Source organism: Podarcis melisellensis (genome assembly GCF_964234715.1).
Source record: "Podarcis melisellensis genome assembly, chromosome: 7".
In the NCBI taxonomy this organism is placed as follows: Eukaryota; Metazoa; Chordata; class Lepidosauria; order Squamata; family Lacertidae; genus Podarcis; species Podarcis melisellensis.
Genome location: NC_138539.1, coordinates 68,579,900 through 68,597,884, shown reverse-complemented (window position 1 = coordinate 68,597,884; position 17,985 = coordinate 68,579,900).

Sequence of the window (17,985 nt, the reverse complement as noted above, 5' to 3'; positions counted from 1 at the left end):
ACCAGCTGGGAGTTGCTGACAGCATCCTAACATCCCAGAGAGCCTGGGAAATTAAAGGATTCTTTGGAAGCATGACTCATGATTGCTCAGTGAGAATATCATTAAAGGAGGGCAAGTTTCCCTAGTCTCAATGGTGGCACCAGGGCAGGACTTTGGGGCCGAGGTCTAGAATTAGCAGAGGTGGCTGGGCTGAGGGTGGAAAAAGCTTAGCAATATAGGCTTCCGACATTTTGAAATAAGCTATTTACATAAGCATATAAACAGAGGAATCCTTGGAGGACCATTATGTCCACAGTCTAACATGATCTAAATGTCCCACTGCCTGAAAATACTCATTGTGGATGCAACCATTTCAAGCAGAAACAACACTGTGGGGAATCAACGTCGAGGCCTAGTCAATGACCAACTTGAATAAAATATTGGGAGGGAGCAGGTAGGTCCCGCCCTGCATAACTGATCACATGACGTGATACATGCACACGATTTGAATGGCAATGCCAATCAAATTGGGTAGGAGCCGACTCCCTCAAATATTATATTGGGGCTACCTTTGAAGGTGACTAGGAAACTACAACTAATCCAGAATGTGGCAGCTAGACTGGTGACTGGGAATGGCTGCCAAAACCATATAACATCAGTCCTGAAAGACCTACATTGGCTCCCAGTACGTTTCTGAGCACAATTCAAAGTGTTGGTGCTGACCTTTAAAGTCCTAAATGGCCTCAGACCTGAAGGAGCGGCTCCACCCCTATTGTTCTTCCTGGACACTGAGGTCCAGCGCCAAGGGCCTTCTGGCAGTTCTCTCCCTGCAAGAAGCAAAGTTACAGGGAACTAGGCAGAGGGCCTTCTTGGTAGTGGCACCCAGCCTGTGGAACACCCTCCCATCAGATATCAAAGAAATAAACAACTATTTGATATTTAGAAGATATCTGAATGCAGCCCTGTTTAGGGAAGTTCTTAATGACTGATGTTTTAATGTATTTTTAATCACTTGTTGGAAGCTGCCCAGAGTAGCTGGGGAAACCCAGCCAGATGGGCAGGGTAAAAATTATTATTATTATTATTATTATTATTATTAACAAAGAGTTGACTCCTATGCCAATGAATCTCATGTGTTGGGTATGCAAATTAGAACATGTCACAGAATCCTATGCAATGCACTGGTAAAGGTGAAGGGACCCCTGACTATTAGGTCCAGTCATGGCCGATTCTGGGGTTGGGGCGCTCATCTCGCTTTATTGGCCAAGGAAGCCGGCGTACAGCTTCCGGATCATGTGGCCAGCATGACTAAGCCACTTCTGGCGAACCAGAGCAGCGCACGGAAATGCCGTTTACCTTCCTGCCGGAGCGGTACCTATTTATCTACTTGCACTTTGAGGTGCTTTCGAACTGCTAGGTTGGCCGGAGCAGGGACCGAGCAATGGGAGCTCACCCCATTGCAGGGATTTGAACCGCCGACCTTCTGATCAGCAAGTCCTAGGCTCTGTGGTTTAACCCATAGTGCCACCTGCGTCCCTTAATGCACTGGTATTTCATAGCAAATAATGTAGGTGTTATTCAGCAGGTACACACGTTTTCTGGTCACCATAAATAGACATCAATACGCCTTGAGGAAAGTGTGTACCTCAATAGGCAATATACTAGATAATATACAAGATTAGGAATATTAACTGGGAACTGGGCACAATTCCCTCTTTGTGGACAGATTTTGTACACATTCTGCCTCAGGAGAATGAGCACAATGGCCAGTTGTTGTTGTTGTTGTTGTGATTTCCCATTCAACACACCCTATCCCTCCCTTGCGCACAGAAATTCATAGACATTAAGCCTGTTAATACTACACAGCAAGCAAAGGTTATGAAGAGCTGTAAAGTAAACACAATATTTAATGCTATAATTATGAAGTGAAGAAATAGCTGCAGATTCCTTTTTCTCAAATGTGGCTCTAACCATATGCTGTTCTAACCATATGCTGTCGATTTTTATATGATATATATATATATATATATATATATATATATATATATATATATATATATATATATCCAGTCAAGAAACAGAGTAAGAGTACAATAAATTTACATTAAGCACTTTCAGATATCATTGTTTTCCAGGGAGAGGGGATGCTGAGCACCTGCTCACTTTCCCTCTGAATTCAATTGACTTTTGTTGCTGATTTCCAGACAGATTTTCCCATCCGTCAAAATGGAGAAATCCTCAGGTTGCTGTACACAAAAGGTGGAAGCTATAAGGCAGTTGAAACATAACTGGGATACTTGCAGAGATGCCAGTGAACTGAGTGCCCTTTTCCCTGATGTGTGTACTGTCTCCCTAACTCTATGGGATTTTCCCCTTGTTCCCCTTGATTAAAGAGGTGGAAACATAGCTGTCAAGTGTCCCTTATTTGAAGGGACAGTCCCTTATTCCAGTGCCATGTCCCGCTGCTGTCCCTTATGGATGGATGTCCCTTAAATGTCCCTAAAATGATGTCCCTTAAATTTCAAAGGAAGCAGCTCCTCTCCCTCCCTCCCTGCCGGCCAGGGAGGAGGGAGGCTCCAACTGTGTTGCTTGGCTGTGTTGCTCACCCAATAATAAGTCTAAGAATGATGGGGGGTGGAGCTTGCATGCCTTGTGTGTGGCTAGTTAATGCAAGCTGAGGGGGGTTTTGAATGCTGGACGCCATTTTGTTGCATGTGCTGCTGCAAACTTTGCAGTGCAAAGCCAGGCCGGGGAGCCATCTTAGGTTGAGGCTGCATAGGCCTTGTGGTGCATGTGATTCAGATTCTAGTCAGTTGAACCTCTGGTTACAAAGTTGGTTGGACAGTGTTCTCGAAGCTACCCAGCATGAGTTTGACCAGACTGCAGGAGGACAGGAAGACTGGAGTGCCTGGAACAGGTGAGGCTGCAGGTCCCTTATTTTGGCTGCTGGTCCCTTATTTTCAAGGCTGCTGGTCCCTTATTTTCAAATTTATAAGTTGACAGCTATGGGTGGAAAGGAAGCATCACCATTTTTCCAGCCCTGGAAACAAAGGGGGAAGAATTCCTCATGCAACCTGCCCTGTCCATCTGCAGCAGCGATGCACAACTCAGATCATTCTAAGTCACTGCTGCTTATTGGGAGGAATAGAGGGCCAGGCAAGGGATGGGGAAGTTGATGTTGTGAAAATACACCTCAGGCGCATAGAAAGTTGCCTTATAATGAGTCAGACCATTGATCCACCTGGCTTAGTACTGTCCACACTGAGGCCTAATCCACAATTCAATGTAGCCCGTGTTTTCTAGACACATGTCAGAGAGGTTTTTTCTTCTGTCTTGCCACTTTTCCTGGGGAAACCATCTGTCTACAGCTGATTTGGAACAAACGTCAGTTGGGTCTTCTGCGGATTGTCATTTGTTCCGATTCAGTGGTAAACAGCTGGTTTCCCCAGTAAAAGTGGCAAGACAGAAGAAAAGAAACCTCTTAGACATGTGTCTAGAAAACAAGGGGCAAATTGAAGAAAGCATGAAGAAGAAGAAGAAGAAGAAGAAGAAGAAGAAGAAGAAGAAGAAGAAGAGGAGGAGGAGGAGGAAGAGGAGGAGGAGGAGGAAGAGGAGGAGGAGGAGGAGGAGGAGGAGTTTGGAATTTAAATCCTGCTTTATCACTACCCTAAGGAGTCTCAAAGGGATGCGGGTGGTGCTGTGGGTAAAACCTCAGTGCCTAGGACTTGCCGATCGTATGGTCGGCGGTTCGAATCCCCGCGGCAGGGTGAGCTCCCGTCGTTTGGTCCCAGCTCCTGCCCACCTAGCAGTTCGAAAGCACCCTTAAGTGCAAGTAGATAAATAGGTACCACTTTATAGCGGGAAGGTAAACAGCGTTTTTGTGTGCTGGCTGGTGCATGTGACTTCATCACGCTGGCCACGTGACCCGGAAGTGTCTCCGGACAGCGCTGGCCCCCGGCCTCTTAAGCGAGATGGGCGCGCAACCCCAGAATCAGTCATGACTGGCCCATACGGGCAGGGGTACCTTTACCTTTACCTTTAAGGAGTCTCAAAGTGGCTAACGTTCTCCTTTCCCTTCCTCCCCTACAACAAACACTCTGTGAGGTGAGTGGGGCTGAGAGACTTCAGAGAAGTATGACTAGCCCAAGGTCACCCAGAAGCTGCATGTGGAGGAGCGAAGATGTGAACCCGGTTCACCAGATTATGAGTCTACCGCTCTTAACCACTACACCACATTGGCTCTCATGAGACAAACATGTTTGGATGAGCCCTGACTGGCAGCAGCTCCCCAACATTTCAGCTTGTTGAAGAAGAAGAAGAAGAAGAAGAAGAAGAAGAAGAAGAAGAAGAAGAAGAAGAAGAAGAGTAGTTTGGATTTGATATCCCGCTATATCACTACCCGAAGGAGTCTCAAAGTGGCTAACATTCTCCTTTCCCTTCCTCCCCCACAACAAACACTCTGTGAGGTGAGTGGGGCTGAGAGACTTCAGAGAAGTGTGACTAGCTCAAGGTCACCAAGCAGCTGCATGTGGAGGAGTGGAGACACGAACCCGGTTCACCAGATTACGAGACTACCGCTCTTAACCACTACACCACACTGGCTCTTGGAAGTTCTTTCAAGAAATGTCAAAAAGAAAACAGAGGTTTTCTGGGTGATCTCACATATGTAACAAGAGCGAGTTCCAATGATTATGTGCCATCAAACAAAAGAACTGGCTCCTAAATGTGCAGAATAGACCACCTGAGGAGATGGTTTGCAGGAGGCCCTCTCCTGTAGAGCGTAGTGATCACTTGGGTATATGACAATCTTTTAGGTATTCCCCCAATGAAACTATGGGTAAAATATTTATCGAGGATTTCCTATGTTTCCAATAATAATTACACCTTCAAATCCCACGATGCCCATAACATTAACGAAAACACCAGGTGCAAACAAGATCCTTCTGCCTTCTGCTTGTTTGCAGGAGACAATGGAATGAAATTTAACAGTTTTCTTTTTTTAACTCCATAGAAATTTGGATGAAAATAGGTGCGTCCTTTTTAACAACAAAACAACAACAACAATTTTATTATTTGTACCCCACTCATCTGTGTGGGTTGCCCCAGCCACTCTAAGTGGCTTCCGACATGTATAAAAACATTAAACTTAAAAAAAATTCCCTATACAGGGCTGCCTTCAGATGTCTTCTAAAGGTTGTATAGCTACTTATCTTCTTGGCTTGGGGGGGTGGGCCGTATAACTCCATAGGCTCCAACATTCCGCCAATGAAAATAGGGGTGTCCTAAGTGAAAGCAGGATATTCCAGGATCAAAAGTGAAGTCATCCCAACTTATACTCTTAGATATGATGCTGCACCAGCCCTCAAATCATCAGGTTGTAGCACGTGTTCCATGGCCTAATGCTGCTCCCTCCTGCTCCCTCTTCTTGGCACACACAGCCAGCCCCACAGCTCTCAGTTTCTTTCCTGAGGTGTCACAGCTGCATCTGAAGGGCCGTGCTCAAAAACATAACCTTTGCAGCAAAGCACACCGCTGCGATATAATCCTGTAATCATCCTGGCAACTTCCGACTGATTGTTTAATGGGTTAAATCACATTAAGCAGCAGTAGGAATGGAAGCAGAACTGTGCATAATTGATATAAATAGCTATATGAACAGGCATACAGTAATACTGTTAGGATTTCTCATTATTGCAGGTCATTAGACAGTGATATGTTAAGTAGTTCGCCTCTGCAATTTGACACCTCTCAGAAATGTGCAGGAAACTTAGCTGAAGGGTTGTACCAAACTGGGTTTTACGCAAAGTAGATCCGTTGAAATTAATGACCCTAAGTTAGTCACATTCAGTAACTTCAATGGGTCTATTTTGAGTAGGATTAGCATTGGCACAACCCTAACAGCTTGATCCAAACCCAAGTTCCACCAGAATGAGCAAGTGTGGAACAGAGTGATCTTGGCGTACGCTGGCATAAGTCCTTCATCCTGGCTCTGCCAAAATCCAGCGTCATCTCTGTGAGGGCAGCTTTCTCCTGACTGGAGTGCAGTGTTTGAGGACTGGGACATTCACAGGGAAACCAAAATGCTTGTTTACAAAGCCATGGTACTACCAACCTTACTGTATGCTTCTAAAACATGGACCACTTAAAAACACCATCTCCAACTCCTCAAAATATTCCATCAACGGTGTCTCTGAAAAATTTTACACATCACCTGAGAAGACAGACGAACTAATGCCAGTGTACTGGAAGAAGCAAAGATCACCAGTGTTAAAGCAAGGATTCTTCAGCATTAACTTTGTTGGACAGGTCATGTTGTGTAGATGCCTGATTGTCATCTTCCAAAGCAACTACAGTGGTACCTCAGGTTACATATGCTTCAGGTTACAGACTCTGCTAACCCAGAAATATTAACTCGGGTTAAGATGATGCTTCAGGATGAGAACAGAAATCGTGTAGCAGCAGCGCTGCTGCAGCAGGAGGCCCCATTAGCTAAAGTGGTGCTTCAGGTTATGAACAGTTTCAGGTTAAGAACAGACCTCCAGAATGAATTAAGTACTTAACCTGAGGTACCCACCTGGAAACCCATGTCCCCACTGTGGAAGGACATGTGGATCCAGACCTGGCCTCCACAGTTACTTACAGACTCATTTTTAAAACTGTGTTTATGCAAGACAATCTTACTTGTCTATGAGTGATCATCAAAGAAGGTAGTGTAATATAAGCAGGCACAAGTCTTTAGAAGGAGGTATTATGGGGCCTGGTAGGGATAAGATGGGACAAAGAGAAACTTCTACCTATTTGAAACCTCTTTCAGCTCAGTCATGTGACCTGGCAACCAGACAGAACGTATGCCAGCAAAAAGGGTGGTGTATGTCAAACTCTATTTTAAAGGCTTGGTTTCCTTCTCCCAGGCTGAAATACCTGTGTAAAAATGTCTATTTAAGTTGCTTTCTCTTCACTGTGCTATTAATTCTAAATCATCACTGTTTAATTAGTAATGTTTCTAGTCTTGGCAATGTAGATTCAATCCGGGGATTGAGGTGCTGCACTTCAGCTCTTTGCTGTTGGCAAAGTGGTCCCTGGTGAATAATTAGAGATTCCTTAGGAATTCAATATTTGTGAATTCTGGTATGATGAACTGACCTGATCAACACCTCCAGAACTGATGCACAGATCGCTTATCCGCTGGCTTTCACTCTCCCTGTATTTTTCAACTCATGTCTCTAAATCTGTTTAGAAATGTGTATTTTGCAGGAGAGTACATTTAGCGAAGCACATTTTTTTTGCAGGAACAACCCAGTGGTTGTGCCAATTGACCCAATGGTTGGGGATGATGTGAGCTAAAGATCACTACTTTGGCTGCCCCTGTTGTAAACATATGTTATTTCTATATCATGTTAATTCACATGGATTTTGCTGAAGATTTTCCATTTTTGTCAGTGGCAGAGCTTCATGTTCTGGCACCGGGGGTGGAGAGCAGGCGGGGGCATGGCTGACACATATCCCAGGAGACATGGCATGCCACCTGGGGACGTGACACCCAGCACGGGGGGGGGGGGCAGCCGCAATGACACCCCACCAGGATCTTGGTGCTGGGGGCGGTGCGCTCCCCCCTCTTCCTCCACCAATGGTTTTTATTAGGTTGCTGAAAATTGTGTTGTCTCCCTCACAGAACTACAGTTCACAACTTTTCAGATACAACTTTGGCAAAGTTGGTGAGCTTTTTTGAGCTATTTTAAAGGAAATTCGCCAAAATCTACGCTTCTGACATAGGTTGTCAAACGTCCAGATTTCCCCTAACATTTAAGCAATTTCCTTCTGGATACTGCTTGTGACTGCTGTAACCCGGCTATATCTGGGAAATTCCAGACATATAGCAACCCTATTATAGATGAGGCTTTAGGATGCAATCCATATCTGATTGAAATCAACAGCAAACTCAAACATTATTTATCAGGATCCATATGCTGTTTTGGGGGTGAGAATTGTGGGCGCATAGAGTAGTGGCTAGATTTTGTATGCTGAACTTACAAAAAATAATAATAATCCCAAATGGGCATTACAGTTCAAATACCAGTTTGAACAAAAATAACTAGAACAGGCCTGCACTACTTGTGATCTACCAAGCTAAGTGCAACCTGCCAGCCATGCATTGTGGCATGACTAGCAGTGGAAAATGTGTTGAGCAGAGGCACCCACCTGACCTCCCAGCAGATTAGTTGTTGCTGCTTACCAAAAGGGTAAGGGGAGGGGTAAGGGGAGGTGATGGCACAGTAGGTGCAGTGCAAACGCCTAAGTGAAGCCAATCCTGCAGTCCTTTCAATGTGTTTGCACCACGCTACCTTCCCCACTGCCTCACCCATCTCCCTCTGGCAAGAGGCATTGACTCACCTGCCAGGAACTCAGGTAAGTTCCTTCCCCTACCATGCTATCCACTACAGACTGTGACAACGATCCTATAGACCAGCAGTTCTCAACCTGTAGGACCCCAGATGTTGTTGGACTACAACTCCCATCTTCCCCAGCTAGCAAGGCCAGAGGTCAGGGATGATGGGAGTTGTCGTCCAACAACATCTGGGGACCCACAGGTTGAGAACCGCTGCTATAGACAAATCCTATTTTTGTACTCACCAGCGAAAAGCAAAAAATGCAATACGATACAAAACAAAAACAAGAGGTTTATCAAAATGCTGGAAGGCTACAGTACATGCAGGATGAGCAAACAGAGCTCAGGATATTTGTGGTGGTCAGGCAAAGAAAATCCTCATTTTTAACACAGAGATCTTCCGTTTGTCACCCTTTAAAAAGGTGAAGGGACCCCTGACCATTAGGTCCAGTCGTGACCGACTCTGGGGTTGCAGCGCTAATCTTGCTTTATTGACCGAGGGAGCCGGCGTACAGCTTCTGGGTCATGTTGAGGCATCTAATCATAGCCTGCATTTTTATCAAGGCTTATATTTTGATCAGGGCCTGTATTTTAAAATGAGCTTAAGGATTTTCAAATGTTTTATGCCAGGCAGAAGACCAGCTGCCTAAGTACTTTGGCAAGATGTTTATTCTCCTGGACAAGGGGGCCCCCTGATTTATAGCAGAAAACAATTCTCAAAGTCGTAAAAAGGGAATTACAGGCTGAGAGCAAAGGTTACACTGACCCTACATATTACAGAATATAAAAAGCTGAGAAAAAACATAATTAAGAGTTGGTAAATAGTAAAATAAAACCATGTGCCTCCCATTAAACTTGAGCCATATTTTCCTAAGGTTAAAGGCCAAGAGCAAATGGAAAAAGCAACTGGCTGGAGAAGCGGAGTGTAAACAGAAGAAGAGGCTTCTTCCTATTTTATTTTGAGGCTGTAAACTGTTCCTTCCTTTTTACTTTGAGAAGGTTTATTCTTCTAAAAGGCTACCTATGATAATGTATGAAATATATTGGCTTAAATGTAATTATGCAAAGGATTTAGAAAGAAAGAAATGTTAAATTCTTATTTCATAGAGTCATATAGCTGTAGGAGACCAGAGGGGCAAACGAGCCCAGCCCCCTGCCAGACAGGAGATGCCATCGAGCACTCCTGATATATGGTTGTCAGGCCTTTGTTTAAAGACCTCCAAAAGAAGGAGATCTTTCAATGATAAACTCAAGATCTCTGACATCTGTTTAAGATAAAAATTTAAAACTATTAACCATCTGTTTTGGAGGGCAATAGGGCAAGGAGGGCAAGAGGTGAGCTGGTAATTAAGGTTCCTTGTTGAGACAAATGTAAGATAAATGACTACTTATTTGTCATTTATAGATAGAAGAATATATAGCTTTTATTTCCCATAAAAGGCAATAGGAAATGGGTGTATCTTTTGTGATTGGTTCTAGCAAACAGCCAATAGGAATTTCAACCAGGCTGATTGGACAGAGGCAGCCAAAGGAGGAGCAAGGGGGCTGGGTTAAGGAAATATAAGTGCTGGCCATAATGGCAGGAAGGCAGGCCAGAGCTTGGTAACCATATACCACTGTGCCTCTCATTTATTTGTCTGACAAATAAATTATTATTTTAATTTCTCTATTGCTGCGTTGAATATTTCAATATTGCAGGGTGCTACAATGTGGCCAGCATGACTAAGCCACTTCTGACGAACCAGGGCAGCACACGGAAACACCGTTTACCTTCCCGCCAGAGTGGTACCTATTTATCTACTTACACTTTGACGTGCTTTGAACTGCTAGGTTGGTAGGAGCAGGGACCGAGCAACGGGAGCTCACCCCGTCACGGGGATTCGAACCACCGACCTTCTGATCGACAAGTCCTAGGCTCTTTGGTTTAACCCACAGCGCCACCCGCATCCCTTAAATTGTCACGCTTTAGTGCCATCTAAACTTGATTGCTTAGGTGGGCTACTTAACCCTAATGGTGGGCTGCCATTGCCTTGGTGATGGCTCTCACATATTGTACAGGCCTGAGCCTAAAGAATGTTCCCATTGTAGTCAGGTCATTCTTGTGTGTTCAAGTGTTCTTCACTTTGATTTCTATTTCTATTTTTCCCTGCCTCTCTCTAATAATGAAACTGGATGAATGATCACAAGAAAATGCTCCAGAGGAGGATAAACAGATAAAACGTTGTTCCCAAACAATGTAATTACAAATGTGGTCTCGTAGGAGGAACGTGCCTGAGCTTTGATTTCACGGATGGTTGGGATTTGAGATGATGGGGGGAAATGTGCTGGTGTGTCCTAAAAGGTCTCTTCCACATAACATGGACTTTGTCCCGTAATGTGTCAGAAAGACTGAAAACGAAGGGAGGGGGAGAGACACTCACTTACCCTAAGACTCTGTCCTTGGCTTTTCATTTAAGCCTTTCAAAGTTATTTGCCTCACAGCCTATGTAACATGGTGATTATATGTGCCTCAAGCCTGAATGAGGGTAGGCGCAGGGGATGATAAAGAGCCGTATCCTAGTGCCTCTCCATCTTGTGAATTTTTTATTTTTTTATTTTAATTCACATGCCTCAAAGAGTTTTGCTAGAGCAGATAAAAGCCTGATCCACAGATATTAAAGCAACAAGGAGGGGCAAAACTTCACACTCTCCCCTCAAACTTGCATTGGCTGTATATCAAAACAAAACTAATGTTTTGGAAATAACAGAGCGGCTTCTTCAAAGCGGTGTAGTTAGTTATTTCGCTCCCACACCCGATAGGGTTGTCAGTAGGAAGATTTAATGTCCTTTCTATAAGCCAAGTGAGCCTGTGAGAAGAAGCTTCAGTTCTTCTGAGAAACGGTGATCTGGCTCGCTTGGAATGCTATGTATGTCGAAGCCTTTGAAGGAAAAGCAGAATTCTGCATTCTCATAAATCAAATTCTGCAATAAGGAAAGGTGAATTCTGTTGCGCTTCGAGGCCCCCAAGCACTTCCCCTGAAAATAACTTCACACTGTCACGTAATTTTAGTTTAAGTTTTTGGGCAAAAATTTAGGCCACAACTTTATTGATTAGAGCAAAGTGATTGGCAACAGTGATTGGCTTAGGCATTGGCAATAGACTATAACTGACTCCCGCCTCTCTGGCTGGAAGTTTGAAAGGGTAAACACCAAATGAGGGAGCAACATCGATGAAGACCAACAAAGCTCATCCCAGGGTTCCTATGGTCCTGGCATGGCCCTAGCCCCTCAAGTGGACTTTGGACGAGATCCAGGACCCCCAGATTGCTTTACCAGAATACCCTTTTTCATGGAGGGGCAGGTGATGGCCGCACCTCCCCTCCCACACACTTCAATAAGCCAATGCCACCTGTCAAACCTTACAAAGTTGTGATGATCTGCCAAATGGAAAAACTTCCTACCCAGCCCGTGCTCTAAAGCAGGCGACCCAATCCAAAGCAAGGCCAAAGCAGCAAAACCTACAAATAGGGTCGGGGGGGGGGGTATTCAGCAGCGCGAAGCAAGTGCCCCAGTTATGGCACGCTGCAACTTTTGTAGGCCCCAGGAATCACGCCAACCACCCCAATTGGCCCAAACAGCCTGGTGCGATCCTGGGGCCTAACGGTTAAGGCTTGGGCCATGCCCAGCAACAACTCTCCTAGTGGGGATGCCTTAGGGGCCCACGAGCAACCAGGACCCTCATTAAGGAGGATCCCATTTCTCATTATTCACAGTGGAACAGACTCTCTCAGAAGATGGTGGGCTGCCCTTCATTGGAGGTTTTTAAGCCTGTCATGGATGCTTTAGTTGAGATTCCTGAATTGCAGGAGGTTGGACCCAATGACCCTTAGGGTCCCTTCCAACTCTACAATTTTATGATTTATCTCAATGGCATTATATTTTCTTATTTTGACTATATATGGAAAGAAGAAGCAGATGTCTTATTAGTGGGCCCCTTGCTGGGGTGTGCTTCTCCAGCAATGTCCAACCATGCAGCAGACCCTGTGTCCATTCAAACTCATGTCATACACAGTAGATCTATGGATTAGTGCAGTGTTTCCCAACCTTGGGTCTCCAGCTGCTTTTGGACTACAACTCCCATCATCCCTAGCTAGCAGTACCAGTGGTCAGGGATGGTGGGAAATGTAGTCCGAAAACAGCTAGAGACCAAAGGTTGGGAAACACTGGATGAGTGAGTCAATCATAGGGTGTTTTATTGGGCATGAGTGAATGTGACTCAATGTTTTACGATAGGCCCTGAGGCTGCAAAGAAAAATCATGACCCTATGAATTAAAGGTGGTGGTGGGGGGTAAATATTCCAAGCTTAATGATATGCAGTTGAGTCAATTCCAAGAGCTGATGGTGAAAAGTATGAGAACTGAGGAGAACTTGGTAACAATGCTGTAGATTGGAGGCTGCTGGTGTAGATTCACTGCTAAAATATACTAGTCCATCACCATCACTGGTGCCTGGAGCAAGACTTCAGGCCTTCTCACCTGATTGTAAAAATATATAAGATTTGGAAGATATTTTTAAACAAAACTGACAACAGTAAAAAAAGAAATGGATTAGATTTGGAAAGACACGTAACAGTGAAGAAGGCAGGGCCATTATTAAAAATAATCGTTCTGCTCTTCTCTCTGCCAGTATCTACTGTCCCCAAACAGGAACACAGAATACTCCTCAACGCAGCAGTTGACATTGACTGAAAGCTCCTGCACGTTCTTCTACCATGTCAGAAAGCAAATCTATCAATCACAGCCAATGGCACAAAACAAAGCGGTAAAGAAGTAATGAGAGCTCTCATGCAATCCCTTGGGATTGCTCTTTAAAATCTTCCTTAAAATCTTTACTGCTGTATTTGAGAGCCCTATAAGAGGAGGGCAGTGACAGATCACAGGATGAGATATTAGCATCCCAACAGTTGGTGGCTTTGTGCCAGTGGGTCTGCTGGAGTGATTGGCACTCCTGAGCTGCTTCTTGTCTTTTTGCACATCTCTTTTGGCCCATTAGAAGAAATGAAACTAGTGCAACTTTGTGGCAGTCAGAGTTGCAGGGATAAAATGAGTTGATGGCATTTGGACTCTCACAGTAGATAGAATTAGAACTTTTCTCCTTGACATATACAGTGTATTTTTGGCAATGCGTGTATATTCTATCATGCAATCTCCCACCTGTATTCCAAAATTGCAGTAGAGTCCAATGAAGATTGTACCATATGCTATCTCTGCACATCTGAACAAGCTCAAACACATCTCTTTTTTTGTATTACAATTATTCCAACAGATACCGTATTTTTTGCTCTATAGGACACACTGGACCATAGGACTCACCTTGTTTTAGAGGGGGAGAACAAGAAAAAAAAATCTCTCCCTTTCTGCACAGCGCCCCTTCAGCGAAACAGCAGGAGAAATGGAGCCCCTTCCATTTCTCCTCCCACTTGGCTGAAGGGGTGCTGCGCAGCTCTCCCTCTCTGCTGAAGCCAGGAGAGTCTTGCTCTCCCGGCTTCAGCAAAAGGAACCCGAAGCCTCCGGAGCGCAGCGGGACCTCCCGCTGCGCTCCGGAGGCTTCAGGCAGCTATCCCTGAAGCTTTTGGAGTGCAGCACGAGTTCCTGCCGACCCCTCTCACTCTCCAGGCTTCAGCGAAAGCAAGGTGAAGCCTCCGGAGCTCAGAGGGCGTGCTCCCTCTGCACTTCGGAGGCTTCGCGTTGCTATCGCTGAAGCCAAGGAACCTGCATTCACTCCATAGGATGCACACACATTTCCCCTCATTTCCCCTTAATTTTTGGAGGGGGGAAAGTGCGTCCTATAGAGCGAAAAATACGGTATTTCAGAAGTATTTTTTTAAAAAAAAAAATATTATTTTCAGTTTGGGCATCTTGTTTGAATGGACTCCTTGTTTTAGTAAGCTTTCCTGTTTGGTTAATCTTTGAATTAATACTTAAACCCAACTAAGAATTTAAAATCCTTTATGCAGTTACGTTGATAATCCATATAGATAAATCCATATACAGTGGTACCTCGGGTTACATACACTTCAGGTTACATACGCTTCAGGTTGCACACTCCGCTAACCCAGAAATAGTGCTTCAGGTTAAGAACTTTGCTTCAGGATAAGAACAGGAATCGGGCTCCGGCAGCCTGGCAGCAGCGGGAGGCCCCATTAGCTGAAGTGGTGCTTCAGGTTAAGAACAGTTTCAGATTAAGAACGGACCTCCGGAACGAATTAAGTACTTAATCTGAAGTACCACTGTAGATACTTTACATTTCATAGTGTACATTTTCAGTGATACAATGGGTGGTTGCATAACTCCATACGCTCCAACATTTATCCAATGAAATTAGGGAGCTTTAAATGTTGAAATTTTAGCGATCAGAAAGTTCTATTTTGGAACCTAAGGTTCAGATAAACTATCAAAACCATTGGATTAGAATTACCTTGAAAGATTATAATTACATCAGTAACCCTAGTTTTTATCAACAGACTATATTATAGGGGTTGATGTGAGTGTTTTTCAATATGTCCAAATCTGATTTACAGTTTTGGATATATGTAATTTATCAGATGTAAGTGCTGAGCTGCCTCTCATTTCAGTGCTAGTATTAAGCAACACCACTCAAAGAATCTTTAGTGGTTTGGTTATTTTTACATAATCTGCTATGTACAGTACATTTCTAATGCAAAATGGCCAATTCATAGCCTCAAGGAAAAGTCAAAACTCCAGAAGGCCAGTTTTAATTTCTGTCATTGTTTGGGATTTAGGGATTTGCTATCTGTCAGGCAAATATAAGGGGCTAGCTGTAGACACAGGTTATGTCCATCTGGAGTCTTTCTCAATATTCTAATAGCGTCTCCACTTTTCGGCCAGCCTTTGGTTCCACTCCAAATCTCTATTTGTAACTTGATTTGCATACAGAAGTAATGTGTGCACCAGTTTCCCCCATTCCTTTCAACTATGTTTATAGAGGAATGAATATATGTGTCTGTATGTGTCCTTTTCAATGACATGAAAGAATACATTAGATAAGCAGGAGGTCTTGGTATGCAGCGGAATCACGTAGGTTAGAGCCCAAACATCAGACTCTTTGTCAAGAGTAGAGATTGCCAAGGTGCTGAATGACATTATGCAGACTTGTTCTTGTGCTTTACACATAGGCCAGAACACATGCCATTGAAGAGGAATAGATCAACAAGAGTGACCCTCTAGGAATGCATGTTCAAATGGACAACCAGTCCTAAAAACCTTTGAGAGCTAGCTTTTCAACTTAAAAAGTGAAGGTTGAAATGCAGCTTTGGGGATTACTAAAAGGATTATTGTAAGCGTTCTCTCTTGATTTTTCCACGTTTGTAAAAAAATATCCTATAACTCACTAGCCATGTGGATAATACTAACTATACTGTGATTCTGAAAAGCTCGGTAGTAATAATACTCACCCTTTCATGTTTAGAGATTCCATCTATTCTTTCAGAACTATTTTACACATTAAAAGGTCATAGATTTGAGGTGAATTAATATGCCTTATAGATAATTATCCCATGATGCGAGGAGGAAGCTGTATGGAATAGATTTGGATAAGCACTTAAGACTGCCTTCTTAAGTCATAAGTATTCTGCGAGCAAAGTGTTATGCTTTGAGGCTACAAGTGAGACAACAAGTGAAATATTTATGTTCTGAAACTAAAGCCCTAAGGAAGGGTCAAATTGCAAATGATGGTCTCTACTGTTCTCCACTGTGGAAAGAGGAAGGGGCACTGATCTCCTTTTCCAATAACCATATTTCTTATCAAAATCATGCCCTTTATTTTTGTGTCACATGGGTGGCAGGGATACTCTGACTTCAGAGGACAGTGAGTAATTTCGTCTCGCTGATTTTAGAGGGACTTAATCCTAGATAATAATGGTGTGGTAGCTATTAGGGGCGGGACTAGTCAGGTTTGTTTGCCCTGGGTGAAGTTTCCAGAGGGGCACCATTGAGACTCACAGCCTCTCTCTCTCTCTCTCTCTCTCTCTCTCTCTCTCTCTCTCTCTCTCTCTCTGTGTGTGTGTGTGTATGCAAATGTGCATGGGGTGTGTGCCAAACTGGGTCTTTGACCCGGATGAAATAAAGCCTAGTTTCACCCCTGTGTTGTGGTAATCCATTAACTTCAATTTGCAATGCAGACATTGTATTCTAATTCATGTGGACGAGTATCCAAGGCCCTCCCTATGTGCAATTTCATGTCTGCTTGGTGGGGAAAACGTTTTTGGAACTGCAGGAACCAACTCTTCCTCAAGCATGTCTAGGAGGCTTCTTCATTGTACCGGTGAAATTGACAAATCCCTTGTCATTTTCACCTCTACATTAAATGGATTCATCCTTCAGAGAAGGAGGGGGGTGCTTGGCATTCTTTGCACAAAATTATTTGAGGTTTAGCAAGAGATTGTCCATCAATCCACATTAAATTCTTTATTTTTGAGCAGCTTCCACAAGAGTTTGCAAACCAATCTGCAGATAATTTCCCCCAGCATTGTCTTTTGCAATATTTGCATGGGACTTCATAATATTGCTCTGACCTTCCCAGGACTGCCAGCTGGATGCACAAACTCTTGTGCAAGTATTCTGAAAGCTGAAATCTCCCCACTGTCCACCCAAAGGAAAAATGCATGCATGCATAGTTGTTCCGAAATTCCAGAGATATTTCTATATTACCTTTTTAAGTTTCCATGAATATCCACACTATGGGATGAAATAGCAGAAAACTCTGGGCACATAGAGGCATTTTCCCTTACCTGGAAGAGTATTACAGTGGTACCTCGGGTTACAAACACCTCAGGTTACAAACACTTTGGGTCACAGACTCCACTAACCCGGAAGTAGTACCTCAGGTTAAGAACTTTACCTTAGGATGAGAACAGAAATCACACGCCGCCGGCGTGGCGGCGGCAGGAGGCCCCATTAGCTAAAGTGGTACCTCAGGTTAAGAACGGTTTCAGATTAAGAACAGACCTCCGGAATGAATTAAGTTTGCAACCAGAGGTACCACTGTATTTTCAAATATGGTGCATAGAGTTTCAGCCTTTGTCCATGGTCATGATGTATGCATCTCTTTATATAGGATTCTCCTGGTCCCCTGTTTGCAAAGCTCCTGTGAACCTTGAGCTTTGTTGATAAAGAGAACAGCATGTGCCTTCCTCATTCATGTCCTTGATCTAATACATTTGCTAAAAGAACAAAAATGTATTTCTACCAGGCTTGATCATGAATGTACATATTTAAGAATGTGGACTTAATCTGCTTTTTAGAAAACGAAACAAAATTAGATTGATGGATCCGGGAAAGTCTCTTCAATTTGTTGTAGATTTATTTTCATTGGACATTAGTTAAATACTTTAAAAATGACAGATACTTGAATAGCCCACCCCCCTCTAAGGGTACTTTAATTCAAAAGGGACTATAATGGGTCTAAAGAGGTCTGGCCAATCCATTACTGTGTTAAAATGTGCCTATAAGATTATGTTCATCTGGAAGGCAAACAAATCACTCCATTAATCTTAGCCACTATTAATTTCTATTATTTCATTATTGATTTCCCCATAAGACTACATCTCAAAGATATGCAT